The sequence below is a fragment of the Protopterus annectens genome, chromosome 1.part0, assembly GCF_019279795.1.
Source record: "Protopterus annectens isolate FY-2018-M chromosome 1.part0, PAN1.0, whole genome shotgun sequence".
Taxonomy (NCBI): Eukaryota; Metazoa; Chordata; order Ceratodontiformes; family Protopteridae; genus Protopterus; species Protopterus annectens.
The window spans coordinates 1358966458-1358984932 of NC_056725.1; the positions used below are offsets into that span (position 1 = coordinate 1358966458).

The 18475-nt window shown below is 42.5% G+C and overlaps 1 protein-coding gene across 1 annotated transcript in view; it reads left to right on the top strand.

Moving 5' to 3' along the window:
- Window positions 1-18475, top strand: part of AK9 (adenylate kinase 9) — a 2653312-nt gene that overhangs the window by 1674066 nt on the left and 960771 nt on the right. The window lies entirely within an intron of this gene.

Here is an 18475-nt window from a genome sequence, read left to right on the forward strand (position 1 = left end):
AATTTGTTGTGGACTCTCCATCAAGTATACAGTTTTTTAGCTACAAAGACAGTGAAGAACAATTCTGAAGCTGTTACCATACCCTTATATTTGTGCCAGTTACTTAAAAATATAATAGTAGGGGTTAGGGGACTATCTCTTTCCAATAAATGTGTTGGGAAGTTTTGTATGATCAAGAACTCTGGTAAATGGAATGGGTTGAGAAGTTTTATTGCAACTCAGATTTTATGGACTGGGTTTCTGAGGAAATAATTCAGACACTTAATGTAAAATAACTGGCCTGAAGCCCAAGTGCTTAACCCAGAACTAATGCACTTTTAGAATAACAGACACTAAGCCTTCAATCAGCAACTCCCAACTTAGAAGGATGTAAGCTACCTGTCCTGCCACAACAGTGCAGACCACAAACATTCTTAATGTAAAACAACTGGTCTGAAGCCCTAGTGCTTCAAACAAAGCCTTAGAATAACAGTTACAATTTAATCAGGCTATTAACAAGCAGTAATAAATGCAGCAGAATAAATGCAATTAAGTACTTTTAAGAACAAGCAGGAAAAGCAAAATAAAGTAATAAAGTAGGAAGAAACACAAATACAGTAACATCAGATGAATAAAGTGCAATTTTTATATAACAGTAGAGAATGAGCAAACTGATTTAAACAAATTACCCAATTAACCAGTAAAAAGCTCAAAACTGAGCCCTGTTCCAGCAGTCTTCAATCAGACAAGTTCTAACTGCACACTCCTGCCACTAGGATGCAGGGGGACCTTCTCCAAAAAAGATGACCTGGATTAGTGCTCAAGTTATACAAACCAAGCTAGATTCAGGGTGTCTGAATCTAGTCTATGCCATGGTAAACAAGGTGCAACAATTTCAGAAAGAAACAGTTCAAATAAGCAGGTACAATAAGCCTTTGACCAGAAATTTCCAGCTCAGAAGGGCAGAATCTAGCCTCTCCTCCCACAAGAGTGCAGACCACAAACCTTCTTAGTGAAAAATAACTGGCCTGAAGCCCAAGTGCTTTAACCAGAACTAATATACTTTTAGAATAGCAGACACTGAGCCTTCAATCAGTAATTCCCAACTTAGAAGGATGTATGCTACCTGTCCTGCCACAACAGTTCTTAATGTAAAACAACTGGTCTGGAGCCCAAGTGCTTAAACCAAAAGGCTTAGAATAACAGTTACAATTTAATCAGGCTACTACCAAGCAATAATAAATGGAGCAAAATAAATACAATTGAGTACTTTTAAGAAGATACAAAAGCAAAATAAAGTACTGTTTTTTTTAGTAAAGTGCAAGGAGAGAGGAATAAGGCACAGAAGAAAAATTCAAGTTTAAGAACCAAAGTGGTTGGCCTTCTCAAATGTTCTCTCTGTATTAAGTAGAGTGAACACCAAACTGGGAGGGGTGTCCCAGATCAAATTTACAGTAGGTGCGGGCAACTGCAAAGCCACCAACTATAACAACACCACAAGAATAGGGTGGGGGGACCAGTTTCAGGACAAATGAGAAACAGAAAACAATGCCAGAAAAATATATAAAATAATTCAGTCAGGCAAAATTAAGACAATGCAGAACTCTGAAAGGTTAAAATGCCAAGAAATATACTTATCAATCAGCGATATATTTCCAGATTGTTTGAGAATCACACACCAGCCAGAACACCAGGTGTTTCCAACAGTGTATGCAGGAATTTACAAACAGAAATGATTTTTAAATCAGCAAACCTTGAAGCAATCAGATAACACAAAAGCTGTTAGACCAGTTTTATAAACTTCACCACAGGAATGGGGGGGAGCAGTTTCAGGACAGATGAGAAACAGAAAACAATGCCAGAAAATATATAAAATGATTCAGTCAGAAAAATTAAGACAATGCAGAAATTTGAAAGGTTAAAATGCCAAGAAGTATACTTATCAATTAGCGATATATTTCCAGATTGTTTGAGAATCACACACCAGCCATAACACCAGGCGTTTCCAACAGTTGGGAGTTGTAAGAGTTTTAAGTTGGGAGTTGCTGATTAAAGGCTTAGTGTCTGTTATTCTAAAAGTCTATTAGTTCTTGTTTAAGCACTTGGGCTTTGGGCCAGTTATTTTACATTAAGAAGGTGTGGTCTGCACTCTTGTGGGAGGAGAGGGTAGATTCTACCTTTCTGAGCTGGGAGTTTCTGGTTAAAGGCTTATTGTGCCTGCTTATTTGAACTGTTTCTTTCTGAAATTGGTACTCCTTGTTTGCTGTAGCATAGACTAAATTCAGACTTGATTAATCTAGCTTTGGTTGTATAACTTGAGCACTACTCCAGACCATCTTTTTTTGGAGAAGGTTCCCCTGCACCCTAGTGGCAGGAGTGTGCAGTTAGAACTTGTGTGATCGAAGGCTGCTGGAACGGAGCTCAGTTTTTAGCTTTTTATTGGTTAATTTGTTTAAATCAGTTTGCTAATTTGCTGTTATATTAAAAAAAAGTAGACTGTATGCATCGCCGCTTAGCAAGGGTTAAACTATTCCTGCGCCATAAAGTCTGCTCTTCAAATTTTCCCTTAGAACTAGCCAGATTTTTAGTTTTAGCACTCAAATCTGTTTCTTTGAGTTCAGCACTTGTTCAGAACTTGTTGTAAGCACTAAATAAGCTACAAATTACTGCATCACTCATCTTTCCTCACTTGTCTAGAGGAAAACAGTTTTTAGTACCTAGTAAATAAGCACCTATCCATGCATGTCTAAGAGTCAGCTCCCGATGTTTTCTCCTGTCTACCTGATGAATCTGGGCATCTTGGGGCAATGCAGCAATTGCCTCATGTACACAGACAACCCTCTCCTCCTACCACCCAACACTACAACCTGTGAGAGATGCACTTATATAGCCAAACTGGAAGCAAAGCTGTCTTCACCCAAGACTGGACTAGACAGTCAAGAGGAGACGGTAAACACTTGCACCACATCACACTCATCACATAGTCCCTCAAAACCTACACCACCATAACAGACACATAGAAACACAAAACACACACCTACATTCATGGAGGCTCTCAATAAAAATCTGCTCAAGCAACAGAGACCTCCAAAGCAGAAACGCAAGCAACCTCCACCCCCCCAACACAACCCAAATGGCACGTAGACCACAAAGTCAGTGTGCCACTCAACCACAGCCCATAACAATGTACCCAACACTCTAGTCATAGGTGACTCTATAGTCAGGCACACTGATGTTCCACTCACCAGGCTAAACAAGAAATTTACTGTCAGCTGCCTGTCGGGTGCCAGGATCCGCCAAATTATGCACCCACTCAGGTCACTCCTCAACAATTACAAATATGACTCTGTCATTATCCATGTTGGTGTGAATGACCTGAGACATACCTCCCTGGACTACATGAAAAGAGACATGGAGGAACTCTCCAATCCTGTAATCCAGGCAGGTATAACCCTAGCCCTGAGTAGCATCCTGCCATTACTCAGAATGATACCACAGTACAAGGACAAAATTATTGACTTCAACAATTGGCTAAGCTTCTGGTGTCATTCTAAGGGGATCCAGTATCTATCTGCCTGGGATGACATGATCGACAGACCATGATGCTTTGCCAGAGATGGCCTGCACCTGTCACCCTTGGTATTCCGGATACTGGCTAAGGATCTTGCCACCCCTATAGTGCCTTTTTAGGCAAGGTTCATATGAAAAATTCACCACCGTAACAGGTACAAGCAAGCAAAATCTGACGATAATGTTACTCAATGCTAGAAGTCCAAACCTCAAAATGCATTCACTCGAGGCACTCCTTAAAATGGAGAACATCGACATCTGTGCAGTGACAGAGACCTGGTTCAAGGCTCCAGAGAGCACCCCTGCATTACCAGGCTATAATTCATACAACACCTTTCGGCCACCTAACCTGGACCAAAACACTAAAGGTGGAGACGTGTCTATATTCATTAAGGATATCCACACCTCCAGGCTAGTTGCTCAGCATAATGCATCCGAGATTATCCAAGTGCAACTAATTCTGGGCAAGACCGCAATCCAAATTGTAACTTGCTACAGATCCCCCACCATGCCCCATGATTCCCACTCCTCATTTCTTGATACACTGGAAAATATTAGGGTACAACTCAACACCCTAATAATGGGTGATTTCAACTACCCCACCATTAAATGGGAAAACTACTCATGTACCAACTCTTTTGCTCAATGTTTTCTGGAATTCATAAATTCCAATGCCTTGGATCAACTTATGCACACCCCCATCAGGGGCAGCAGTATCCTAGACCTGTTCATTACCAGCATGGGCGACTGGTGTTCCACACCAGAGGTCAATTCCTCATTGGTCAGATCCACCCACAAGCTAATCACCCTAGACATCCACATCCCGCCCGCACCCCCCATTAGGGAAACCACCGTAAAGAATTTCTCCAAAGCCAACTTCACGCTTCTTAAGACAGAAGTGGCAAACTTCATGACACCCATGTAGATGGACAATAGAGGTACGACTACTGAATCCTACACAAATGCACTTTATAAGCACTTACACGAGTCCATGGATCATGCTATCCCTAACAGCACCAAGATGCTATCCTCCAAAAAAAGGAAGCCAATCTGGTGGTCCCCTGCCATAAACAAACTCTACAACAGAAGAAAGAAACTGTTGCAGAAAAGAGTATAATCCCATGATTGGAGGAACTCCCTGGTCAGCCTCAGTAAGAAGCTGAGATCCCTCATAAAATCCTCCAAAGCTAGTTACAAAAACAAAATCACCACTGATTCTAAAGACAACCACAAAGCATTCTATAGCTATGTCAAGAATCTCAATGGCAACACTCAGATCTGCTCTGAGTTACAGCACAATGGCACTAAATATACAGAACCAACTGATATTGCCAACATCCTGGCAGATAGATTCAGTGCTACCTTTACCCCCCTTTCACCCCCTAAAGGGCCCATCTCTATACTGGAAGAATGCACAGTTCCTGTAATCATGGCTGCACAAGTAAAACCACACTCTCCAAAGCCAAGAACACAGCATCCATGGGACCTGACAACATTCCAGGCTGCATTCTACATGAACTACAGAATGAACTGGCACCCCACCTAAGCACCATGTTCAGTCATAGCCTCACCCCAGGCTTTGTGCCCACTGAATGGTGCACAATGATGGTTATCCCACTCCACAAAGGGGGAGCCACCATGGACACCAGAAACTACTGCCCCATTATCCTAATGAGCCTGGTCTGCAAGGCCATGGAACGTATCATCATGGAACTTATAAACAAAGACACTGGTAATCTCCAAACTCTGGACCCCAACCAGTTTTGGTTTGTAAAAGGCAGATCATGTCTCCTAAACCTGATAGACTTCTTTGAAGCAGTCACCAAAGCTGTAGATGAGGGTAAAGTGGTTCACACAGCCTATCTAGATCTCGCCAAAGCTTTTGACTCCATCCCCCACTCTGGAATTATAGATAAACTCACTAAACTAGGTATAAATCCCTATGTCACAAGATGGGTTGCCAACTGACTCACTGACAGAACCCACACTGTGAAAGTAGCAGACTCCAAATCTGACTTCAGACCAGTGACAAGTGGAGTACCACAGGGTTCAGTCCTGGGTCCTCTCCTGTTTGGTATCTACTTTTTTGAAGTACAGGCTAACACAGAAAGTCTTTGGCTAATGAAGTTCACAGATGACTGTAAACTAGGAGCCATAATTGAAACTCCTAACAATGTGGACATGCTACAAAAGGGCCTCACTGAGACAGACGCCTGGTGCAAAGCCATGCCTTCAAGCTCAATTCCAAAATGTGCATTGTAATCCCCGTTGGTAAAAACTCTGTACCCATAAGCTACCACACCGAAAATGTGATAAGAGATCTTGGGACACAGGTGGACAGTAGTCTCTCCTTTGATAATCACATCACCACAGTAGTCAGGAAATCCTTCTACATGGCACACCTCATCACAAAAGGTTTCTCATCCAGGAAAAAAGAGGTCATTGTTCCCCTCTATTCATTATTCATTAGACTTATTATAGAGTATAACACCCCTTTTGGTATGTACCTCACAAGACATCTACAACAACTGGAAAGGCCGCAGAAATACCTCACAAAGAGGATTACTGGCCTCAAACAGATGCCCTATGGAGACCATCTCAAAAAACCTCAGCTTTACTTTGTCGCATATTGCCTACTCAGAGGCGATCTCTGCCTAACATACAAAGTTATGTCAAACCCAGAGCTGTTGGACATGCTCCACTTAAAGAAATCCCAATCTCTCTGAGCTACATGCTCTAGGGACCTAAACCTTGTCACCACAATAAACAGAACATGCTGGAGGGATATATTTCTGTCCCAGAGACTTCCCATACTCTGGAACAAACTACCTATCTATATCAAACAAAGCTCCTCATTAGCACTCTTCAAGAAAAATCTTGATGATTGGATGGGAAATAGGAACTTCACCCCGGGGATCACCTCTGTGGCTCTGCTCAACAGGGGCACAGGAAAATAACTTTCTTGGGTGGCGAAAGCCAGGGTACCTTTTTGGCTAGGCTTATATAGGCCCTATGGCCAATAGCCTAGTACCTACCTATGAACCTATGAACAATACTGAGCTGTAAATTCCATTTACTAATTATTTATTTATTTATTGACATTTGTTGACCAGAAAAGTCCACTGGGCCCAATTATGCATTTTCAGTGGAGGCCCAGAGAGAAAAGCTCCATACAAGCACAGAAATTTTTACATAACATCAACTTAACTTTGAAAGTCAAGAAGGCTTTTACATAATACAAACTGAAGTAGAAATACAAGACAAATACATATTATAGAGGTATACAATACAAGAAAATAAACCCAGTGTGTTAATTTTTAGTAATTTTGTTTGTATATTCTCATAAGTAAGAATACTGTTTAATAAATTTTGTTTATTCAGCCACAGAAATAAAGAAAGCAAGAGAGACTGGATATGAAGACATATAGTGTAAACTGCAACTATATTAAGTTAGTAAAAGTATTTGTAGTGTATAGTGCCCAAAACATTTACGGTGGTTTAAACATATGACTACAAGAACAGACAAGGGTGTTGAGATAGTGTTCTTTTAGTGCAAATTTAAATGTTTTTAAAGAGTCTAGTTGAGTAAGAGAGAGAGGGAGTGCATTCCAAAGTTTGGCAATGGCATGGGAATAGAGACATTGTCCAGCTCTTTTGTTTTGTTTAGTTATGGTTAAGAGTTGTTTGTTAGAGGACGTAAGATGCAGAGTAGGGGTGTGTGTTTGTATTATAGTTTGAAGGAATGGGTAGAAGTTTGGATTATTTAGTAGTTTGTGGGTGAGGGTAAGTTGGGAGTAATGTAGGTAAAGAGGGAACTCAAACCAGTCTATAGATTTAATGGCCAGGCAATGATGTGTAAGATTTGGCATGTTGGAGACAAACTTAGCTATTTTATAGTAGCACTACTGCAGTTTGTTGAGGAGAGATGTGTATAGGTTAGTGAAAATGAGGCAACCATAGAGGAGGGAGAGTAGAAGTAGACTATTAGCTAGTTTCAACTTAGTAGACTTGTCCGAATAGAGTTTATGCCCATAGAGTTTGCCAAGCTTAAAATGGGTCTTTTTGATTGAGCTGAGTATATGATTCTCAAAGGATAGTTTGTCATCAATTGTGATGCCAAGTAGTTTGGCTGTTTTTACAATTTCAATTTTTGTATTGTTTTGAGAGAATATTTTAAAGTCTAGAGTTAGAAGTTTGGTTGTGAAGAGTAAAAGTTTAGATTTTTTGGGATTAAGTAGCAGTTGAGCTTTGTTAAGCCAGGATTCGATGGAAGTAAATGCATTTTGTGTTAACTTTAGGAGATTTGAGATGTTGTTAGAGGATGTAATTATTGTCGAATCATTCGCGTATTGAATAAGTGCACTTTGCAGGGATACTTTATGGAGAGTATTAATAAATATGTTAAAAAGGAAGGACCCAAGAAAAGACCCTTGGGGAACACCTGTGTTGTTGAATAGGTAAATGGATTGCTAACTTTGCCATCTAACAGATTGTTTTCTGTTGTGCATATAGTTATGAAACCAGGATACGGTGTGTGGGGAGCAGTTTAGTGTCTCAAGTTGTAAAAGTAGTTTTGAGTGGGACACTGTATCAAAAGCTTTTGATGGGTCTAGTAGGATCACTGATGTTAGTAGGCCTGCATCAGGAGCTTTGTATACCGTGTTGGTAAATGACAGTAAGGCTGTTGCTGTGCTGTGTGCTGGCCGAAAACCATGTTGGGTGGGTGTGAGTAGGTTATTGTCTGTGAGATGTTTTACCAATTGAAAATGAATACACTTTTCTAGAATTTTAGAAAGAGATGAAAGTATGGAGATGGGCCTGTAGTTAGATAGATCACCGGTGTTATCACCTTTTTGAAGGGGAGTAATAATTGAGTTTTTCATAGTTGTGGGACATATGATTCAGAGATCGATCGGTTAATGAGGATGCTAATTGAAAGAGTTATGGAATCTGCTGTAAGTTTTAGGTATTCAGCTGGGAGGTCATCGGAAGAAAGGGAGCATGGTTTTAGTTTTGAGAGCAGTTTACGAACTAGAGAGGTGGATACTGGTTGTAATGTAAATAGAGGAGTGGATGGATTTTTGTTGGAATTTCAATTGATGTAGGCAGAGTGGTTAGAGAGTGTATTGTCATTTATGTTACCAATTATACTTTTGTTAGTTTGTAGAGAGAAATCATTAACAAGTCTTTGGATGGTATCAATAAAATGAGAATTGAAAGTTTGGGCAATTTCTTGAAGGTCTTTGTCAGGAGATGGGGAGAGGTTGTGTTGAGTACCAGGATTTAGGAGAGAGGAAACAGAGTTCCAGAACAATTTGGGGTTATTTTATTGGGTAATGAGTTTAGTGGAGAAATAGCTTTTTTATCATTGATGACTTTCATAGGAAAGTACTGTACAGTAAGTCTGTAGACCATTGCAAGCCTGGCAGTAAACTATATTGAAAAGTTTCTTCCAGCGTCAAGGTGGGCATAGCTATGTAGATGAAGGGATTTGAGGCTGACCACCTTGAAGGTGGCAAGGAAGTTACTCAATGTGATATGTAATGGAAGTTTTTCCCAGAGGTGGGGATACATATGATACTTTAGGATAGAACTCTATCATGCCAACATGTGTTACTTATCTGTTGAAGGTTTAAAACCTTATCTGGCTGTTTCTGGAACCATTTGATGTTGAGTTGTCTATCTCGCCTTTGTTCTTGCTGGTTGGGATCGGAGCCAATCCTCGGCTCCGACTTGGCCATCTTCTATAGCTTGAGAGCTGTTTACTGACTCGAGGTTACCCCTTATCCCATGATGCCTAGTGATAGCTACCCAGATCTCGTTTGCCTCTTCAGCTGCGAGGTGTAGTTTGTCTGGCTCAGGCTCATATAAAGGTTTTTTGTATAACTTTCTTACTATAGAATTCTATATTTCAGTGTTTTATTGTTAACGATTAGTCTTGTTTTTTTTTTGTAATAGCTAGTGTTTACTTGTAGTATCCCTTCTTTACCTTGTAGAACTCATTTAACTTAGAGAGTTCTCCCCCACCCCTCCCCCCTATCCTCTTCTTGTCAGGTTAGTTGTTTAAGTTAGAGGCTTTTCTTCTACCTTTCTTCATAGGCTAGCCATTTAATTTAGAGGCTTTCCTAATTATAAAAAAAAAAAAAAAAAAAAACCTTTATCTATAGTCTTGTAGTATAGTGTGTTTTTTGTATAGACTGTATTTTGCTTTGGTAGCTGTTGTATTTGTTGTTTCCTTTCAGGATGTCAAAGGAATCCAAAGTGTCTGGATTCAAGAAGTGTGACTTATGCTGTCAGAAAATGTCTCTGACAGATGGGCACACTTCTTGCGTCTATTGTTTAGGTGCTGTGCACCTGCAGGACTCTTGTTCTATCTGCCATGCCTTTAGTCCAAGAGTCCTGCAGGAGCATAAGAATAAGCTTATTCTTAGGAGTTTTTTAAAACCCCAGGATTCACCGGCCAAGAGCTCTCAGCCTGTGAAATCCCGTAAATCTACCAAGCTGTCGGCTCCAAGTTCGGAGCCATCCTCGGTTTAGACTCTACCTTCTACTTCGGTTCCGGCTGGTACCAATAAGACTATCTCCCCATCACCTCCATCAGAAACTTCGGAGCCTTCGTGGAGCCACAAGAGGCTGAGGTCCCCTTCAATGGAATTGGTTCATTCGGCTCCTCAGTCTCCCTTGTGTCAGAACGAGCGCAGTCACCGATCCTCTCACTCCTCTCAATTCTCTAGGTTGTCCAATCACGATGTGGAGAGAGTGGTCATTAGGTTGCTAAAGTCGCAGGCACTTGCCAAGATGTTGTCCAGCCCTCCTCAACAGGTGTTGGCTCCGTCCACCTCTATCGATGTTCCTCCTCCGACTCCATTGAGTTTGGAGCCGGAGTTCGTTGGGGTTTGAGTAGTGGAACCGTCGGCTCTGATAACTCTATCTCCTTCGGTTCCGACGTCGGCTCCGATCCCTTCGGTGGTGCCTTCTGTTGAGGGATCTGGGTGCCAGGGTTCCCTCGTCGGCTCTGAGGGGGCGAGTGGCATTGGACCCTTGTCCAACCCCGTTCTCCCTCTCAGAGCTTCGGTGCAGGTGAGCTCGGCTCCTACATTGGCCTCAGAGCCATCTCCCTCGGTGCGGAGAAGGATTCCAATTTCTTCAGAACTGGAGCTTTCTCTGCATCATGGCAGGGATGGCTTCGATGTCATGAGTAGTGTGAAGGCCACTGAGTCAGCTCCACTATCGGCCCCATCGGCTCCGTCCCCTTTAGTGCCTGTGACAACCACTGCTCCTCCTCCAGACCCCAAGTGTAAGGAACTGGCACTCCAGGGCACCCCATTGGGTGTTTCTTCTTCTTCTGAGGCCTCCCCTAATAATTCAGAGGTGCCCTCTCGTAAGAAGAAGTGCAAGAGGAAGCACATTGACTCCCCTGAGTCTGTCACTTCTGATACAGACTTAGATGATTCGGAAGGGTCCCAGAGATTCCCCTCTGAAGATGTTTCCTTCTCGGACATCCTAGAAATGCTTAAGCAGAGGGGGAACTGGAATCCCCTAGCCCCTACCGAGGATGAGTCTGTATTTCTGGATGCGTTTGGTTCCCGACCTTCCACCTCCTGGGTTTCTCCGCCTTTCGATCCACTTATGGCAGTGGTGGCTCGAAAGGCTTGGTCAGCTCTGGATACAGTGGAACCAACTCTGAGGAGACCTGGCAAATTCATCACAGCACCCCAAGATAAACAGTTCCTTACCAAAGGTGTTCCTGTTGATGCCATGGTGGTAGCAGCAGCCACCAAAAAAGAGTTAGCGGAGACCTCTTCATCTGTCCATCCTCCTAACAAGGAGTCTAGGACCATGGACAGATACGGGAAATGAATGTTTGCTTCAGCTACCTTTTCTATGAGGTCACTGAACTACTTATGTCATTTTACCTGGCTTCAAAGGGATCTCCTTAAAGAGCTCGGAGATACCCTTCAAGATCCATCAGCTGAGGGGGCTCAAGCTAAAGTAGCTTCCCAACTGGCGATGCTTAATTCCGTAGTTAACTCCTCCATGAGGCTCATTTCCTGTGCAGCCAATGGTGCGAGTAGAACCGCAGGTACGGGTGTGGCCCTTAGGAGGCATGCATGGATGCGGCTGTGTAATTTTGCGGAACCCTTTTGAGTGTCATTCACCAACACCCCCTTTGATGGTTCCTTTCTTTTTGGACCACAGGTGAAAGACACTTTGACTAGGTGTGAGCAAGAAGGTAAGACTCTCTGTCGTGGGAGTCTGTTTTTCCAGTCCTTCTAGACCATACCCCAAAGGTCAGAAGAGTGACAAAATGTGGTTCCGAAAACCACAGGGAGCCTTGCCTGACACACATAGCGATTTTTCCTCCAGGAGCAGAGGGGGAAATAATAACAACAGATGCCTCCCTCTTGGCAGAGGGGGGTCTGCAGAACCAGGGCAACAGAGAATCCTTCTCTGATAAGCCCTTTCAGCATCCCTGAAGGGTTGCCCGGCTGGTCACCTCTGGAGGCAGTCGAGGAAAGACTTTCACTGTACCCAAAGGTCTGGCAAAATTTAATGCAAGACAGATGGGTACGGTCCATTATATCCAGAGGTTGCAAAATTCCCTTCCATCAAACCCCCCTTACCGTCAAGGAAATCCCTTCCAGATGTTCCACCCAATCTGAAGGACCAAGCAGTAATAGAAGTTTCAAAACTGTTAGAAAAAAGAGTCATCCAGGAAGTCCCGGCAGACCAGCATGGATCCAGAACTTACACAAGGTTCTTTTTGGTACCAAAAAAGACAGGGGACTGGAGACCAGTTCTGGATCTCAGCAGACTAAACAAGTTTGTACAAAGAACAAAGTTTCGGATGGTCACACTACAGTCCATTCTACCTTTTCTGGATCAGGACAATTGGATGTGCTCAACAGATCTTCAGGACGCGTACTACTACATCAAGATGGACAGGCGCCCCAGGAGATTTCTTCGCTTTCAGCTGGGAGCCAGTCATTACCAGTTCAGAGCTCTGCCCTTTGGTCTCACCACAGCCCCCAGGGTGTTCACCAAATGTATGGCAGTGGTCACGGCTCACCTGAGATGTTGAGGATTCCAGGTGTTTCCATATCTAGACGACTGGCTCCTCACTGCTACTACCAGGCATCAACTTCTACAAGCCAGGGACTACACACTCACAATCTGGTCCCAGCTAGGCATTACAGTAAACTTCGAAAAATCTGCCTTGTTGCCCTGTCAGTCTATCACCTACATAGGAGCAGACTTAGACACAAGGAACATGTCCGCAAGACTACCGCTAGAAAGGGTGTCTACAATTCGTCAGCAAGTACAAATTCTAATGCAGAGCAAACAAATCCAAGTCAGGTTCATCCTTCAAACTCTGGGTTCCATGGCAGCAGCCATTCTTCTAATCCCACTGGCCCGCTTTCACATGAGGATCCTTCAGTGGCTTCTGTTCACACAGTGGTCTTTCCAACAGCTGCCCATGTCTCACATGATCATGATTACAGAAGCATGCAAAAGGCATCTTTCCTGGTGGATGGTCTCCCCACTAGTGACTCAGGGCAGACCCTTCATTCAGCCCCCTCCAATAGCCACAGTGACTACAGACACCTCCCTGATAGGGTGGGTGGGGGGGCATTTTCAGGGCAGGACAGCCCAAGGCACTTGGCAACCTCACGAGTACCATCTGCACATAAATTTCCTAGAAATGAGAGCCATGCTCCTAGCATTGCAAGCCCTTCAGGACTCTCTTCCTTCTGGGACCATTGAAATTCAAACAGACAACATGTCAGTGGTGTGGTACATCAACAAGCAGGGCGGAACAAGGTCCTACCCGCTGTGTCGAGAAGCACTCAGACTGTGGCAGTGGGCGATTTCCTCCCAACGTTTTATGATTGCGACTCACATCCCTGGGAGGTCCAACGTCATAGCGGACAGGCTCAGCAGAGCTATCCTCATGCCTCACGAGTGGTCTCTGAATCAGGAATTTGCGGATCTTATCTTTCGTAAATGGGGATAGCCTTGCTGCGATCTTTTTGCCACCCCCTTCAACAGCAAATGCAGCAACTACTTCTCCCTTCTTCCGCTTCCAGGTCACTCACCCAGAGACGCTCTAGTCCACAATTGGCCTCAGGGACTTCTTTATGCCTTTCCTCCATTTCCCCTGATTCCAAAACTCATACAGAAAGCAATATCGTTGGGTTGCAAAATGATCCTCATTGCCTCCTACTGGCCTCGACAGATATGGTTCCCATTCCTGCACCATTACCTTCTCGATCAGTCCTGGACTCTGGATCCAATTCCAGACCTACTGATTCATCAATCAGGTGGGTTGCATCAATCCCTCCAAACCCTCCAGCTCACAGCTTGGTTGCTCCACTTCCAACCTTAGCCAGGCTTCCTAGCATTTCCCCGGCTGTACGTGAGATTATTGTCTCATCTCACAAATCCACAACCAGAAAAATCTATGCTAGTAAATGGAAACGTTTTTCTTGTTGGCAGAGACTAGGAACATAGGTCCCTTTTCAGCCCCAGTCCACGAAATTCTAGAATTCCTAGCACAACTTTTTCATTCTGGGTCCGCTTCTGCTAAAATCAGGGTTCAATTAGTGGCCATTTCTAACTTTCATGTTGGTCTGTCAAATTCAAACATTATGTCTCATAAGCTCTGTAAAGCTATTTTGAGAGGGACCACTCTCCTTAGGCCTCCAGTGAGAGATCCCCCTCCTCCTTGGGACCTAAATCTGGTATTAACTTCCTTAACTCTGCCCCCTTTTGAACCAGCAGCTTCCTGCCCTATTAAGTTTCTATCTTGGAAGACACTCTTTCTGGTAGCTATTACTTCAGCCAGATGCGTCTCTGAACTTCAGGCACTATGTGTTCGTCCTTCATACTTGGTTTTTCATAAGGACAGGGTTGCTCTGAGGACTAATCCTTTGTTTCTTCCGAAAGTCTGCTCAGAAAATAATTTAAACCAATCTATAGACCTTCCTGTGTTTTTCCCTAACCACACCAACAAGGCAGAGTACAAATTACGCTAACTGGACGTTCACTGACGTTCATAGACAACTGTGTTTTTACCTGCACAGGACTAAGGAAATAAGGAAGTCAGACCAACTATTCCTTTCCTATACTCTAGGCAAACAAGGTCTCCCAGTTTCCAAGGTGACCTTATCCAGGTGGTTGTCTCACACTATTACTTTCATTTATCAATTACGGAACAAAGAGTTACCTATCAGACTGAAAGGTCATTCTACTAGGGCCTTGGCCACCTCTGTAGCCTTCCAATCTAGGTTGCCCATGGCTACATGGGCATATACTCATACCTTTATTTCTCATTACAAACTAGATATGGTCTCCAGGAGCAGAGCTGACTTTGTTCCACTATTCTGAAGAGTCTGTTCCAATGAGCTGCCCAGGATTGTAGGGGCTAGGGACGCTGTCCCAACCAGCAAGAACGAAGGCGAGATAGACAACTTAACATAAAGAAGTTATGTACCTACCATAATGTTCCATGTTAGTTGTCTTCATCTCGCCTTCTTTCTTGCATCCCACCCTCCGTCCCCCTGTCCTATTGGATCAAGAGGAATTCTGGTTTCACTGGATGAGTGTTCTCTGCTTTGTTTCCTCTACTGACTTAGAGAGTATGTCAGGTATGCTCACCCTATTTGTATAGACAGGTTTATTCTCTGGATATGTCTAGGGTTAGCTATTTCAAACGAGATCTGGATAGCTATCGCTAGGCATCATGGGATAAGGGGTAGCCTCGAGTCAGTAAACAGCTCTCAAGCTATAGAAGATGGCCGAGTCGGAGCTGAGGATTGGCTCCAATCCCAACTAGCAAGAAAGAAGGCGAGATGAAGACAAGTAACATGGAACGTTATGGTAGGTGCATAACGTCTTTTTTTACAACAGAATTCAGGTGGGTCACATGTTTTAAGACTCAGAAGGCTGGCACAGGTCACTATGTAGGAGTCTATAAGGTACGGAGTACAGACTGAGGGCTGCCAGTCTGTCTGGAAAGCTGAGGGTCTCAAGGTCATTGCCCTGATTGGCAAGGATTCTCTAAGGTCTCCAAGCTGGGTTGAATATTTAGACAAATATATGCCAAAAGGGACATTATATTAAATAATAGGTCTGATAGGAGATAAGTAAAGCTAAGTTAGGACTTGCTTGGATCTAGAGAAGATGTCTTTGGAAATTAAATGAGCCAGGCAGATGGCTTTCTGAACTAGTAAAGAGACATGATCAAAAGATAAGGAATTATCAACAAGTGTGCCTAGATTCCTTATAAAAGCGTCCATTTGGAGAAATGTGTCACATATGTAATATGATAGATGAATATTTTTTGTTTACTATTTATTTTCCTAAATAAACTATACTGCTTTGTTTCGCATTTAGTTTGAGAGCATTGTCTTTGCACAGATTGGTAATATAGCCTAACCCATGTTGGAACAATTATGAGTCAGCAGAGCACCAAATAACACCTATTAACTTAGACAAACCGTAGTCCAGAAGTACTGGCTTGACACTCCAAGAAACATATGCCAAATAAGAGATAGCCTGTTGATACACCACTGGTAACTTTTTGCTTTTAGAAGTGAAATCTTTGAGTTTAACAGTTTAACCACATAGGTTCTCTCAGATAACCAGTTAGCTATCCACTGCACAACATGTGGATTAATATTCAAATTTTCAAATCTGTCAATAATGGCTGAATGGGAAATAATGTCAAAGGCAGGTCCAGCTACATAACCCCCATCCACTGCTTTGCAGACTTTAAAAAATAAATAAATAAATAATAATAATTTGATTAAACAGATAGGACCTGCCTATAAAAAGATGAATTGATGAAGGTCCGGGTTACTAAACGTTCAATATTCAGTTTAATGAGGTCTGAGATAATGTGTTCCATGGCTTTACATATGAGGATGTGAGACTAATGGGTCTATAGCTACTAGGGTCTGTGGTTGGGCCACCTTTGAGTAACAGCATTATGATGGCTATTTTTCAGGCTTTGGGAATGTATACATTGAAGAGGCTTACATTAAAGAGATTAAGTAGGGCTTGCATAGGCCATATTTGTTATTGATAATCAGACAACCTAGTATGCTATCAGGGCCATTGGATGAGGTATTGTTAGCATTTGATATGGATAAGAGCATTTGTCTCATAATAATAATTATAGGAGGTAGCTGAAAATGTGGAATCTGGTAAATAGTTATAAATGTAGGTGGAATAAAATACAGTAACCTTGTCACATAGACAATTAGCTCTTTCTTTTGTGTCAGTGCTGTCATTATTATTGCGAACCAACAAACATCGTTGGTGTCAATTCTTAACCCTGACATAGTTAAAGGTAGATTTGTAGTTATTTTGGCTTCAATGGCTCAATGACTATTTTAAATTCATATTCAGTTTCCAAATGGTACATTTGTGATCTTTGGTTGACTGTTTTAGTGTGCTGTTACAGTGGGTAGAATGAGATTTGCTATTAGCACTAAGTAATTTATTTTTCTTGTTCTATAGTTTATGCCATGTTTGTAAATTTCTCATTATATTTTGAGTGGATGATGACTGCTTTATCAATACAACTGTTTAAGTGGAAGTAAAAGTCAAATGCATAGGTAGCAGCTTTAACAATAGGGTCAGCCAGAAAAGGATTACTGTGCCATTTACTTAGGTCTTTAAGTAATAAAAGAAGGTTTGCTTTTAGGAAGTCCCTAAACACAGAGGCATTTACAAGGGGAAATACCACGAGTTTTAACTTAAGATGTTGCTAAGTTGTTTTCTGAGTTAACAAAGGAAGTTGATACGTATGCAGGTATTGAAGAAGTTGCAATTTTTATGAGGACACGACCAGTGGTATCTGGGTCCCTAGCAGAATGGTTAAGTATTTGTACAAGGGAGTTAGCATCTATAATGTCAAAAACTGTTGGGCTTGATGATTGTTGTTGATGTATCCAGGACTATTTGCAAGCTCCTGAGCCCCCCAAGCCTTTCTGTGTTGGAGGGAAGCCTTCTAGCTGATCATTGGGAATGGTAAGCACTAGGTAGCCTATCTACCACATAAGGAGTGGTTTCTGGCCCAGAAATTGTAGTTATTGCCCGTTTGGGCAGTTTTCTCATCTCTCTCAACTTTCTGAATTAAAAGTCCGGATTTGCACTTGTTTCCCCCCTTTCCTGTAATTAGTCTAGTACAGATACAGATTTGTTGTATCTAGGACTGTTTGTAAGCTCCTGAGCCCCCAAAGCCTTTCTGTGTTGGAGGGAAGCCTTCTAGCTTATCAGTGAGAGTGGTAAGCACTAGGTAGCCTATCTTCCACAAGAGGAGTAGTTTCTGACCCTGAAATTGTAGTTTATTGGCCGTTTGGGGAGTTTTTCCATCTCTCACAACTTTCTGGTTTAAAAGCTTGCTTTTGTGCTTATTTCATGCCTTTCTTGTAACTAGTCTAGTTCAGATACAGACTTGCTGTATCCTTAACTGTTTGTAAGCTTCCAAGCAGTGCCAAAGTCTGCTCTTCAATTTTTCCCTTAGATCTACTAGTTCTCTCCTCTCCTGTACTTATATTAGCTTATTAGTCTAGCACTTTGCCAGACTTCTTGTAGCAATTATTCTAGCACACAAAAGTGCTACTGGCACTAAACGTTCTACAAAGAAACAGATCCAGTACTTATTACCAATGCCTACCCCTCCAGGCATATCTAAAGGTCAGTTCCCTGTGCTTTCTCCTATTAACCTGGTGGACTTGGGCATCCCGAGGCAATGTAGCAACTGTCTCATGTACACTGACAACCCTCTCCTCTTACCTCCCAACACTCAGACTTATGAGAGATGCACATATATCCAAATTGGAAGCCACACACTCTCCAGCCAAGACTGGAATAGCTGGTCAAGATGAAAACGTCAACACTTGCACCACACCACATG